Source organism: Dermacentor silvarum, chromosome 2, assembly GCF_013339745.2.
Source record: "Dermacentor silvarum isolate Dsil-2018 chromosome 2, BIME_Dsil_1.4, whole genome shotgun sequence".
NCBI classification, from domain to species: Eukaryota; Metazoa; Arthropoda; class Arachnida; order Ixodida; family Ixodidae; genus Dermacentor; species Dermacentor silvarum.
The window spans coordinates 106,976,030-106,986,865 of record NC_051155.1 but is presented as its reverse complement, the minus strand read 5'-3'; the positions used below and the strand labels follow the sequence as shown (position 1 = coordinate 106,986,865).

The following is a 10,836-nucleotide window of genomic DNA, read 5'->3' as shown; positions in this document are numbered from 1 at the left end:
TTTCAAGTTTTACATAAAACAAATTATTGCAAACCAACTATCATAGCGCGAAGTACAGAAATTATTCAATGGTTCATAATGACCAAATGGTTTTCCTCCCGAACATAAAGATTTATATAGACTGAAACCATGTAAAAACAGTGTTCGCATGTTCCCTTCTTGCATCCACTGCTTTACTTTCGTCATGTCATTGTGTTGTATACTTGGGCTGTCAATGGCATACATAAAACATACTTGCGCAGCTTCATGTGAACCCAACCCATCAACCAACTGCTGGTCTGAACAAAAGTTATATTTATTACAAAAAATAGATGAAGAAAAAAGAGAAAAAAACTGCAGGACTAGAAGGATTCCGGAAGCTTCATTACCTGAAAAGAAATGAATAGAGTAAGTTATTAGGGCCTTCATTAGCCCCCCCCCCCCAAATACATCAAGCAGATACCATAGGAGACACTTCCTCAGCTGTAAAGTACTAGGAAGTGCTAGCCCATAAACCAGTCTCCACGTGCAGGCACTATTTGCCACCACTGAAAAACCACCTTCCTAACTAAAAAGCGCCAGGTGTTGCCTACTGAAACCTACATGCCAAGTGCAATATCTCTTGCAATGGGGAGGGTGGGGCTGAGAACAAAACAGAAATGACATGCAGAAGACAGCATGAAGTGCAGTTGGGAGCAAAAGTCTAGAGACCATGGTATAAGCAAAAATGTAAATTTTTTGCCTAGCAAGCAATGCAGCGTGAAATAGTCAATGCATTACACTGGTCTAACAGGAGCACACAGGCCTTAGCACTTAGTGTCCACCAAGGCTGCGAAGAAAATATTTGATGGCACCCTGTGGTCTCTAGACTTGCTCACAACTGCATATATGGCATCTCATTTGAATATTGCTGCACTGTCAAACTTCAGAACCAGTACTTAATTGGTTTTCCTTAAATGGTGATGCACTTATGACATCCCCAGAAATATCAGCCAGTAAGAAGCACCCATTGCATGCAATGACCTCTGTCAAGCAGTGAAAAACAAGTACAGCCGGCCCTGTGATCACATAAAGCGAGTCAATGCTTTGAAAAAAAAATGTGTCAGGCCTGTGTCATCACATGGTCCATTCATCCATTTAACTGATTTAGTGCATTAGCTTTAGCTAGTTCAATGCCAGTCCTTACTCATGCAGCACTGGCATGACAAGTGGTACGAGCCCAACACAATCATGCTAGTGCAAGCTAAATCTGCCTGCACGTCAAGTGTGAAACAGACAAGTGCAGACTAAGTGGAATGGACCTACAGTAACCCTTCAAAAAGGGGCTAAGTGGTTACGTTATCAGGTAGGGCATTTATTCGAGCCAACAGATGCATCAAATGGTTCTTGCTAAAATGAATAACTTTATGCCTAAATAAGAACTGCCTAAAGGGTATGGCATCTCTGTAGCTCCCACATTTTTAAAAACATTGCCGAATAAAACCCCACCTAAATCCTAAAACTGAACATTTACTTCGAACAGTTTTAACTCATTGTCAAGTCAAAGCATGGTATTTACAGCATTATAAAAATGACACACAACATGCATAAAAATGCCCCGTGAAAAAAAATTTAGATATAACCACTCACAGCTTCAACATTTCACTTGCAGCTTCCGGGCTAATGACATAATCTTGTTATGTACACTTGTCCGAGACTTCTTCCCTTGTGCTTTCGTGCCCGTTGAAGGTTGTATGTGAAATAGCAGCCTGCAAGACAAATACATTTCCTTTAATACACATATCGGGTACCATCAAAGCACTTTCTTCCTTAATGCAATCTGAGCTGCTACCGCCCGCAGGGGCTGCTCCTATGGTCACTCAGTCCCTCTCGTGCCCGAGAGGCAGCTCTTAACACCCTGTGCAACTTGCTCGAGCAGTCTAACCGCGCCAGCCGGATACTCAACACGACAAAAAACAGTGCCAGTGTATGGGTGGGGGAGGGGGTTTCATGAAAGTCACTCCACAAGCGAGCTATGAGATATGTGCTTCTCTGTACATATGTAAAAAGTCTCCCTCTATTCTCTCTCCCTGTTCATTACTCCCACACCCACTGCTGACCGTTGTTCAGGTGTCAGCCGTGCATACTAGACAGTTACGGTGCAGTCAGCAGTAAAAATTTCTTTCCTTTATTTTGAATATATATATTTCTTCAAATAAACAACCATTTAGTACTAATGCAATCTATCACCTGAATATCTCGCCTCGACCAGTTAAGTATCCATGCGTACAAACTTGTTTTATACAAAAATTAAAGGGTCATGTATGCGGCTTATACTGTGTGCCTCAGAAAACACCACGTAAAGTTTAAAAATAAAGTGGTACACTTCAGGCAGATTAGGTCAACGTATTGTCATCTCAAGTAAAACAGACCGTTTTGAAGCAGAGGAGGTTAGCTAATGAGTGACGAAAAGCTGTACAGCGTACTGAGAAACAACCAATAAAATTGCTTGCGTAGTACTTCTTTCTGGGGTCACTGAAGAAATATTGCTGAATGCTAGCACATCTAGTTTTCAGCACAGTAAAATGTTTTCGATGAATGAGGCCTGCATACCTGCCATAAAAACTGTTGACAAGAGTTTCCATTCGAGAGCTGTGCCAGGTTATCAAAACAAAGGGGCCAACGAGGCCATGGTTATTTGCTTTTTTTTCTGATTAGTGATTATCATGCACTCCACGTTATTTGAAACAAATTGAAGGCCCTGAAGTTCAGACGTGCAAGTGCACAGTGAGATTCCCCAAAAATATTTTGCAAGCTTTCTTTAGAGCCCCAGAAGTACTAAGAGCTAACATCTTGAAAACAACTTCGTTGGGTATTTCTGGGTAGATTCTACAACTTTTAAAATAAGTCTTGTACCATAATACAATATTTAAAATTTTACATAAACATAATTAGCTAACAAGACGACTCCAAAATGAAAAAGAATGAAACGTGACTGAATAAATGACAGTATCATTTTTAGTTTGGTTCAAGCACTCATGTTACCTAAATACGTGACGGCTGCTTTAACAATTCAGTGATGCTACAGGCAAGACAAGGCCCATTAGAGCCCGCTAAAGTATGTTATACAAATGCTATCTGGCTAGCCCAAACTGCTTTGAGTCCCCTATGCTAAAATTTCATCATATCCCTTATCTGCTGGCATGAACGTATTGAACTATATCAGAAATAATGGAAGTCAAAGGAACATTAAAATGGGTAAATATGCAAGCCTGCACTGAAGCGTAAAAACTGCTTAAAAGTAACATGTTGGTAAACTAAATAGCAGTGTCCAGTACCTTTGGAGAAACTCTAGTGTGGTTGAACCCTCCTCGGCATATGTGATATTAAACACATAATAGCACAAAAACATCAGGCAAGTTGCTTCCGTGAAGCTCAACGCTTGCGAGAAGAGGACCTCGTGGTCGCATGTCACAAAGCATTGCTTGCTGAAAATGCTACCTGTAAAAATGGAATAACAAAGCATTCAATGTGGTTAATCTCTTGGATGGTGTTAGGATGATCAGAGTAACCTACAGTACTTTCCTACAGCAATTTAACTTAACTAAATGCATCCCCACTCGGAAAATGCCATTACATAAGCTATGCCAGTGTGCATGGATGGCATTAATTTTAACAGAGTACAAGGGCACATGTGTCGTATAAAGTACTACCTGGATTCTAGTGGCAATTGAAAATGAGCAACTTCTGCAATGAATGACTTCTGCAACCATGAAGTCATGTTAATCAGTTATGATGCATACCAGAAGTTGTCACTATGTGCCAATCCAAAATAGGTTCTTCTGGGCAAATCAGTGCTGGTTCTAGAGCATAGCACTTTACCATACAGGATATCAGTAAAGCTCAATAAGGCAAAAGAAATATTGTGTATAGCATGAAAGGCACAAACAGTAAGTGAATGGAAACGAAAGATTACAACATGCAGATCCAGTGGAGAGTGTGGTAAAGAAACACAGACATGAACGTATGCAGAAGGGTTAAAAAATACAATTAAAAAAAAAGAAACAAATGGACATACATCAGTGCATGTAGAAAATGCATCATCGATAAAATTATTGATAAGTTAGCGCTAAGCCAAGACAACGAGAATGCGTACAGCACTCTGACAATGCCTTGAGGTGCAATCCAAGCGACGACACAAATGAATTTAGATTGTGAACATCACTCAAGAGGCAATTCCAGAGCTCTACCATTAATAGAAAGAAAAAAGTATTTTGGTTTGTCATAATATGATGAAAATGGTATATATTTACCATGGCTTGTTACCAAGGGGACGCGCGCTATCACGCCGGGCGAACTCCCCCGCGCGCTATCACGGAGGGCGAACGCTCCGTGGAAAGCAAACGCGACCATTGCGCGAAAGGCCCTGGGGGTATGGCAGGGAGAGAGGGAGGCGCGGCGACACTGTGCTCCGGCACCAAAGGCGTATATTGCAACCAAGGCAGTGCAGGAGGGAGCGGGGGGCGGGGGGGGGGGGCGCAGCTTCTACTCTGCCAACAACCGTGCTCGTACGTTAGCTGTGGCGGTCACCTGCTCCGTCTCTTATCTCCACACGGCTGTGACCTTTGTATGCGCTGTGCATTCACTGCTCAGTTTCCGTTGAAGCAATAGATCGCACGAACCTTCGCCCGCTGCGGCGGCTAAGCTTGCTGCCAGCGTTTTGACAGTCGTCTGCAGTCATTCAGTGTGATCTATTCATGTTTGCTTGTGTGCTGACACCACGCTTGTTAATTCAGTTAGTAATAGTCGAGCCTATCTCACATGCTCATTTTCCAGCCTGCGCTACACATGCAATGCTGCCCGGATCGGCAGTGCAGCGCTACAGGTGTGTATATATCCCTTCGCACCCGCACGTGCTGCCCACGGGAAGCGCTTCTCATCAACACCACCGTTTCACACGCGCCTCTTCTGTCGGTCTACTTACGCCGCAGCACACCTGCTTACTTACTAAGCTCATGTTTACTACAATTCATATTGCTACCAAAGCCGCTCGCCTTACTTCGTATGACATCGCTGTGTTGCTATCGCATTCATTGCTTCGCCCTTAAGGCGAAACTGATATTTTTTGTAAAGTTTAAGAGGTTGTGGTAAAGAAATTTCAGAATCCAACTTCCTCCAGCATGCTAGTGTTGGTTTGCCTGCTTGGATGCAAAGTGCAGCTATGGTGTCATTCCTTGTTTACTTGGTGTAAATGAATCTGAGCGCCCCATTTTGAATCTTTCCTAGTGCCAAGTTTAGGTACTGTTCATGTGGGTTCCATACTAAGCTGTCATATTGTAATATTGACCTAACCAGTGCCTTCTAAGCAGCAATTTTACTGACGGGGTAGTCGCCACTATTTTTCTATGCTGAAATCCTAGTTGCTTAAAAGTATGCGTGTATGCATCATTGACGTGAATCTCCCATTTCAATGACCTCGTTATTGTGGTGCGAAGATATTTTACCGAATCGACTCATACCACAGAGGTATTCATTAGTTGAAAATCACTTTTTTACAAGTTAGTCACACGTGGTTTTGCTTGTTTTAATTTGCATACTCCAATTGTAGCACCAAGTCGCAATGTTTTCTAGACACTTATCTGGTCATTGGCTGTTTCGACAGGACTGTAAATATAAACAGGAGACTCATTGGTGAAAAGCCTTGTTACCCCTCGTTCCATACATTAGTAGATGTCGTTAATATAGTGCAGGACCTAGTACCAATCCATGCAGCACACCAGAAAAAACACCAAGATGGTCCAATTCAGCATTATTTATGCAAACAATCGGAGACTGATTGGGCAGATAGGCTTCAATCCATGAAACAAATTTTGACACTAATTCTAACAGTTTTGAGTTTTAAGACTAGTATGATGTGTGTAAGATGTGGTCGAAGGCAATTGAAAAAAAATCTATAAATACTATCAGGCTGAAGTCTCAAATGAATTGTTGTAGCAAGGTCGTGTATCATTTCTTGAGTGAAATCCGAGGGGTGCTTCCTAAATATTTCTGCTTTCCAATTTTCAAATGCACCTGCAAACTAATGGCCATCTTTTAGCAATAGCTGTGGTTTTCCACACACAGAAGTCTGTGTAGACAGAACTTTGAGGGATCTTTATTGTATGCTTGCAATGTCAGTTAAGCAAAACAAAAATGTACGTTGTGCATTTTGGTGCAAATATGTTCTTTCATAAATCAAGAGTGCATTATATTCAGGTGCATTTTTATTTCCTGCCTTTAAACCCGCAAAAATTGGATGCAGGTTAGGGTCGAGTAAGTACGATACTTAACTATTTTTTTTGCCAGCTCTAACATGGTGGCAAAGAAAAAAAATGCATATTGAGATGCACATAAATTGAACTCAGTATGGCTGCATTTCGCTTCTATGTGCAAAGTACTGCTTCACACAATCAAGTTCATACTTAATTGCTTCTTAACTATAAGCACTCACTACAAAAGGCACCAAGTACCATCCTACCATCTTGATTTTCTATCAACTGAGCCTGCGTGTCTTGGAACAATACAGTCGACTCCCGATAATTCGAAGTCGCTTAATTGGAAATTTCGGTTAATTGGAAGTGAAGCAGGGGTCCCGTCAGTTTTGCATGCAAACTAACAGACAAAAATGCTCGGTAATTAGAAGTTAGAAGTCTAAAATAGTGGTTAATTAGAAGTTATTTCTCAATCGGATGTCTCCACGTGATCGTAATGTTAGAGAAATTTCCTATTTTTAAAGTGAAAATCAGCTTTGCATGCCGCACGGGCATCGTTGGCATCGCAGCTGACTACAGCGCCACAGCTCATGAAGCGTCAATGTTAGGTACTGGCGTCTTCGGCATCGCAGCTGACGACAGCGCCGAAGATCATCAGGCGGCAAGGTTAGCCGCGTCACGTGGTCTTTCTGTGGCGTTGACGTACTAGGCCTCTCTGTGCTCTCCGTTTGTTTCCTCGAGTGTTGTAGTGCGTCAGGCCTCGTTGCACAGAGGTTCCGCTTGCGGCGCGCCGCATTTCACCTGCAGTCGCGACAATGGCAACCCGCGGACCTTATCGGACGCTTGACTTGGCGACGAAAGTAAAGATTATGAAAGAAGTTGAGGAAAGAGGCATTGCCAAGCAGGACATCGCGCGAAGGTACGGCATCAAGCCCAACACTCTTTCAAACTTCCTGAAGAGCAAGCGCTCGAGACTCGAAGCAGTTGAAAAAGACCAGTTCAAGATGTCTCGCAAGAGAATGCGCACCGGCGCCCATCCGGAGTTAGAGCAAGCGTTGCTCATTTGGATTAGGGAGGCACGGAGCAATCACCTTCCGCTCAGTGGCGATATCGTTGCAGCGAAAGCCTTATCGCTTGCGGCGATGTTAGGAATTGAAAACTTTGCCTCTTCAGATGGCTGGTTGACACGTTTCAAGCAACGTCACGACCTGGTGTTCAAAAGCGTGAGTGGCGAAAGGGCGTCCGTCGACCAGGAAACATGTGCGACGTGGAGAGAACAACAGCTTCGCGAATACTTGAGCGAATATAAGCCGGAAGACATCTTCAATGCCAACGAGACGGCACTTTTTTACAAGATGTTACCCGAGAAGACATTGACCTTCAAGGACGATGACTGTGCTGGAGGGAAAAGCAGCAAAGAGAGAGTGTCCGTTTTAATTGCCACGAACATGACTGGCAGGGAGCGATGTCACCTGCTGGTGCTCGGCAAGGCCACTAAGCCTAGATGTTTTAAGGGCGTCAAACGCTGCCCGTCTATTACGCATCCAATAGAAAGGCGTGGATGACGTCGGAACTATTTAAAGACTGGCTACATAAACTAGATCGCAAGTTCGCATCATCTAACCGTAAGGTATTGCTTCTTGTTGATCAGTGCAGTGCCCACATGAATGTGCCGGCCTTGAGTGCCATCCGCGTCGCCTACTTGCCAGCCAACACAACATCGGTGTTGCAACCTATGGATCAGGGGATCATAAAAAATGTGAAGGTGCTGTACCGAAAGCACCTTCTCGAGCGGATGCTCTTGTGCATGGAGAGCTCCATGCAGTACGAGGTGAGCGTCCTCAGTGCTATCCACATGTTAGCGCAAGCGTGGGGCCGCGTTAAAGAAGAAACAATTGCAAACTGCTTCAGGGCATGTGCTTTTAGTGCAAGTGTGGCGGGAGTTGGTTCGTCTTCTCCAGCGGGGGAAGCAGACACAAGCGAGCTTGACGACCAAACTCTTCAAGCAGCTCTCAGTGACGTCACTTTCGAAGAGTACGTCGCCGTTGATGGCACTGTTGAAACGTGCAGTGCACTGACGGACAGTGAAATTATTTAAATGGTTCGGCCCAACGAGGCTGCTAACGAAATTGACGGGGACAACATTCTAAGTGAGCCACAACCTGCGGCTGCTGATGTAGCTGCGGGCCTTGCCATCGCGCAGCGGTTTTTTGCTGCAGAGAGCAATGCCGACGAAGCACTCGGCCACGTCTACAGCCTGCAGAACTTGCTCTCCGTAGCAAGATGCCGCAAGCAGAAGCAGACGGCAATAACCGATTTTTTTTCAGTCATTTTTCGAATAAAAATATCCGTTTTTGTTTTTTGTGGTTAATTGGAAGTTCGTTTAATTCGAAGTTTTTCGCAGTGCACGTGAACTTCGTATTAACGGGAGTCAACTGTAATGAGTATCGTTGATGCATTTATTGATGGTCTCACAATCTGCGAGTGAAGGGATACTGTTCATTCACATACCTCTAGACAGGGGGTGCTTGGAATAAATGCCCATGCTCAGATTGATTATTTTTTCGTAACTTCGAGTTAATATTTTCCTACAAGACGCATGCAAATACATGACAACAGTGCAAATTGAAGCCTATATGGCCATTTACCCAGTGCGATGACAGTAGGTGTGAGAGGCAGCTCTTCCAGCTTTTCCGTTATGCTTGTTCCTTCCTGAAAGAAAAAAAAAAGGGGGGGGGTGCGATTTGCACCAGTAGCACCAAGCACTTAGTGAACTGTTTTCCTTTCAAGACATCAGTTAGTACAGAAACAGAATGTCACCTGGTATGCTGCTGCCTATGGTGAAGTGAGCTGTTTACACAGTGATAAAACGAAATATACAGTGCTAGTGCAATGGAAGTGAGAAGTTATGTTTACAGCTTCTGGTTCCACTTCATTTTACCCCTCAAGTGGTTGATATTAACTTGCATAATATTTCATACTACATGCTTTTACAAAAGTAACTTCGATGCCCTACACTGCAAATTGTTATAGTGCGTGCTTATATCCTAACACTTATGTAGCACAAATTGATTGAAAATTTGTGCACAATCAATGGTAGGTTGAATGCAATCAGGAGGCCACTACACAGCAAGCAGCATTTCTTTTTAGCCTCATTGCTTTGGCATTTTACAGTTATGTGAAAAAAAAATAAAGATCGAGTTTGTAAATGATTGAACAATGCTACAGCAACAGCTTTGTATGTCATAAACATTGTTAATTTTGCACGTAATTTTCTGCTAACAATTTCACGCATCTGATTAAATTACAAGCCAAACCTTGAACATTGTGATTCCAAGGGTAGCACTGAGATTACAAAGTGTATTATGGAATTTGAAAGGCTACCACAGCTAGCAAAATCTAAGTGGGAAGAAAGTTCGAGGCTATGATTATGAATACTTAAGTTCAGTAGTAATGAGCAGAGGGTGAAATTTTAGGCATTAAAATGGGGGTTTTGGAGGTGCCTAGTTTAGGTGCAATGAAATCTCAAATATGCACACTAAACTATTTCAAATTACAATGCGTTCTATGCATTGATTTTGTTTAGCCCGTTTTTATTATATGTAACCGACTGGTTACTTGTGATGCCTGAAAGGCAGCAAATGCATGTTATGCAAGCATTGCCGCTCGCGCCTTTGCTGGGCATAGAAAGGACACTTTGCTGTCAATCCACATATTGCACCCAACATGCCTAAACATCTCATTACACCATGACCTCAAGTATGTCTCTAGCAGTGTATTTGTATATGGTGATTGAGTACTGCATTGGAACAGTCTCGTAGCTTATTCTCTTAACCAAACTCACCTGCTTGCTGGAAAGAAAACGTGCCTCCCCACCGCTTTTCTGCAATATTTGTGCCGAATACATTGCGAAACGTAAAAAGACATGCACCGATAGAACAGCGACTCTACCGCACATGACATCAATTATTTGTAGCAATCTCAAAAAATTTAGCCGTCAAATGACAATTACATTCAGGAGAGCTACCATCAGGAGTAGGACAATGTTTTCATGTCAGTACTAAGGAGGAAACCAAGTAATAAAATGCGACTTACTTCAAAAATGTGGTTGATCCCTCTTATATAGGAATCGGTATAGAACACGAAAGTGAAACGTGTCTTCACAGAAGTAGTGTAATGTTTATTGCACATTGATATATAATGTCTATTGGTGTTTTGTGGCTAAAGCGCCCTTAGGCGTTGATGCACCCACGCTGACGCCTGGTGGCACGTCTCCTCCATCACGACTACCAACGTCGATGACCATGAGCAACCGTCGTGCATATGGAAGCTGCACTACGCTGCACACGCTAGCACAACGCGAAAGACGAAGCACGTAACTGACACACTAATACAACGCGCAAGACAAAGCACGTAACTGAATCGTCACCGAGTCAAATCAGCGCGTACAGCGCGTCGTAATTGCAGCCTCCGCGATCAACTTCAGAAACATTTTCAGAGCTAATTGCGGAGGCCACGCTCCGCTGTGCTGAGTACGGTGAACGCCACTACCAACGCCACCTAGGTGGCGTTGGTAGTGCTTCTTGATGCCAGCGTCCCTTCGAATGCTGGCATCGAGGCGTCGTAG

The 10,836-nt window shown here is 43.3% G+C and overlaps 1 long non-coding RNA gene across 1 annotated transcript; it reads right to left on the bottom strand.

Annotated features, from left to right (window-relative positions):
* Nucleotides 1-276: 276 nt before the first annotated feature.
* Nucleotides 277-8,905, bottom strand: LOC125943121 (uncharacterized). Its single transcript, XR_007465574.1, has 4 exons — nucleotides 8,858-8,905; nucleotides 3,297-3,459; nucleotides 1,609-1,727; nucleotides 277-368 (listed from the first exon to the last, which is right to left on the bottom strand). It is a non-coding gene; the product is annotated as an uncharacterized LOC125943121 (long non-coding RNA).
* Nucleotides 8,906-10,836: the final 1,931 nt, after the last annotated feature.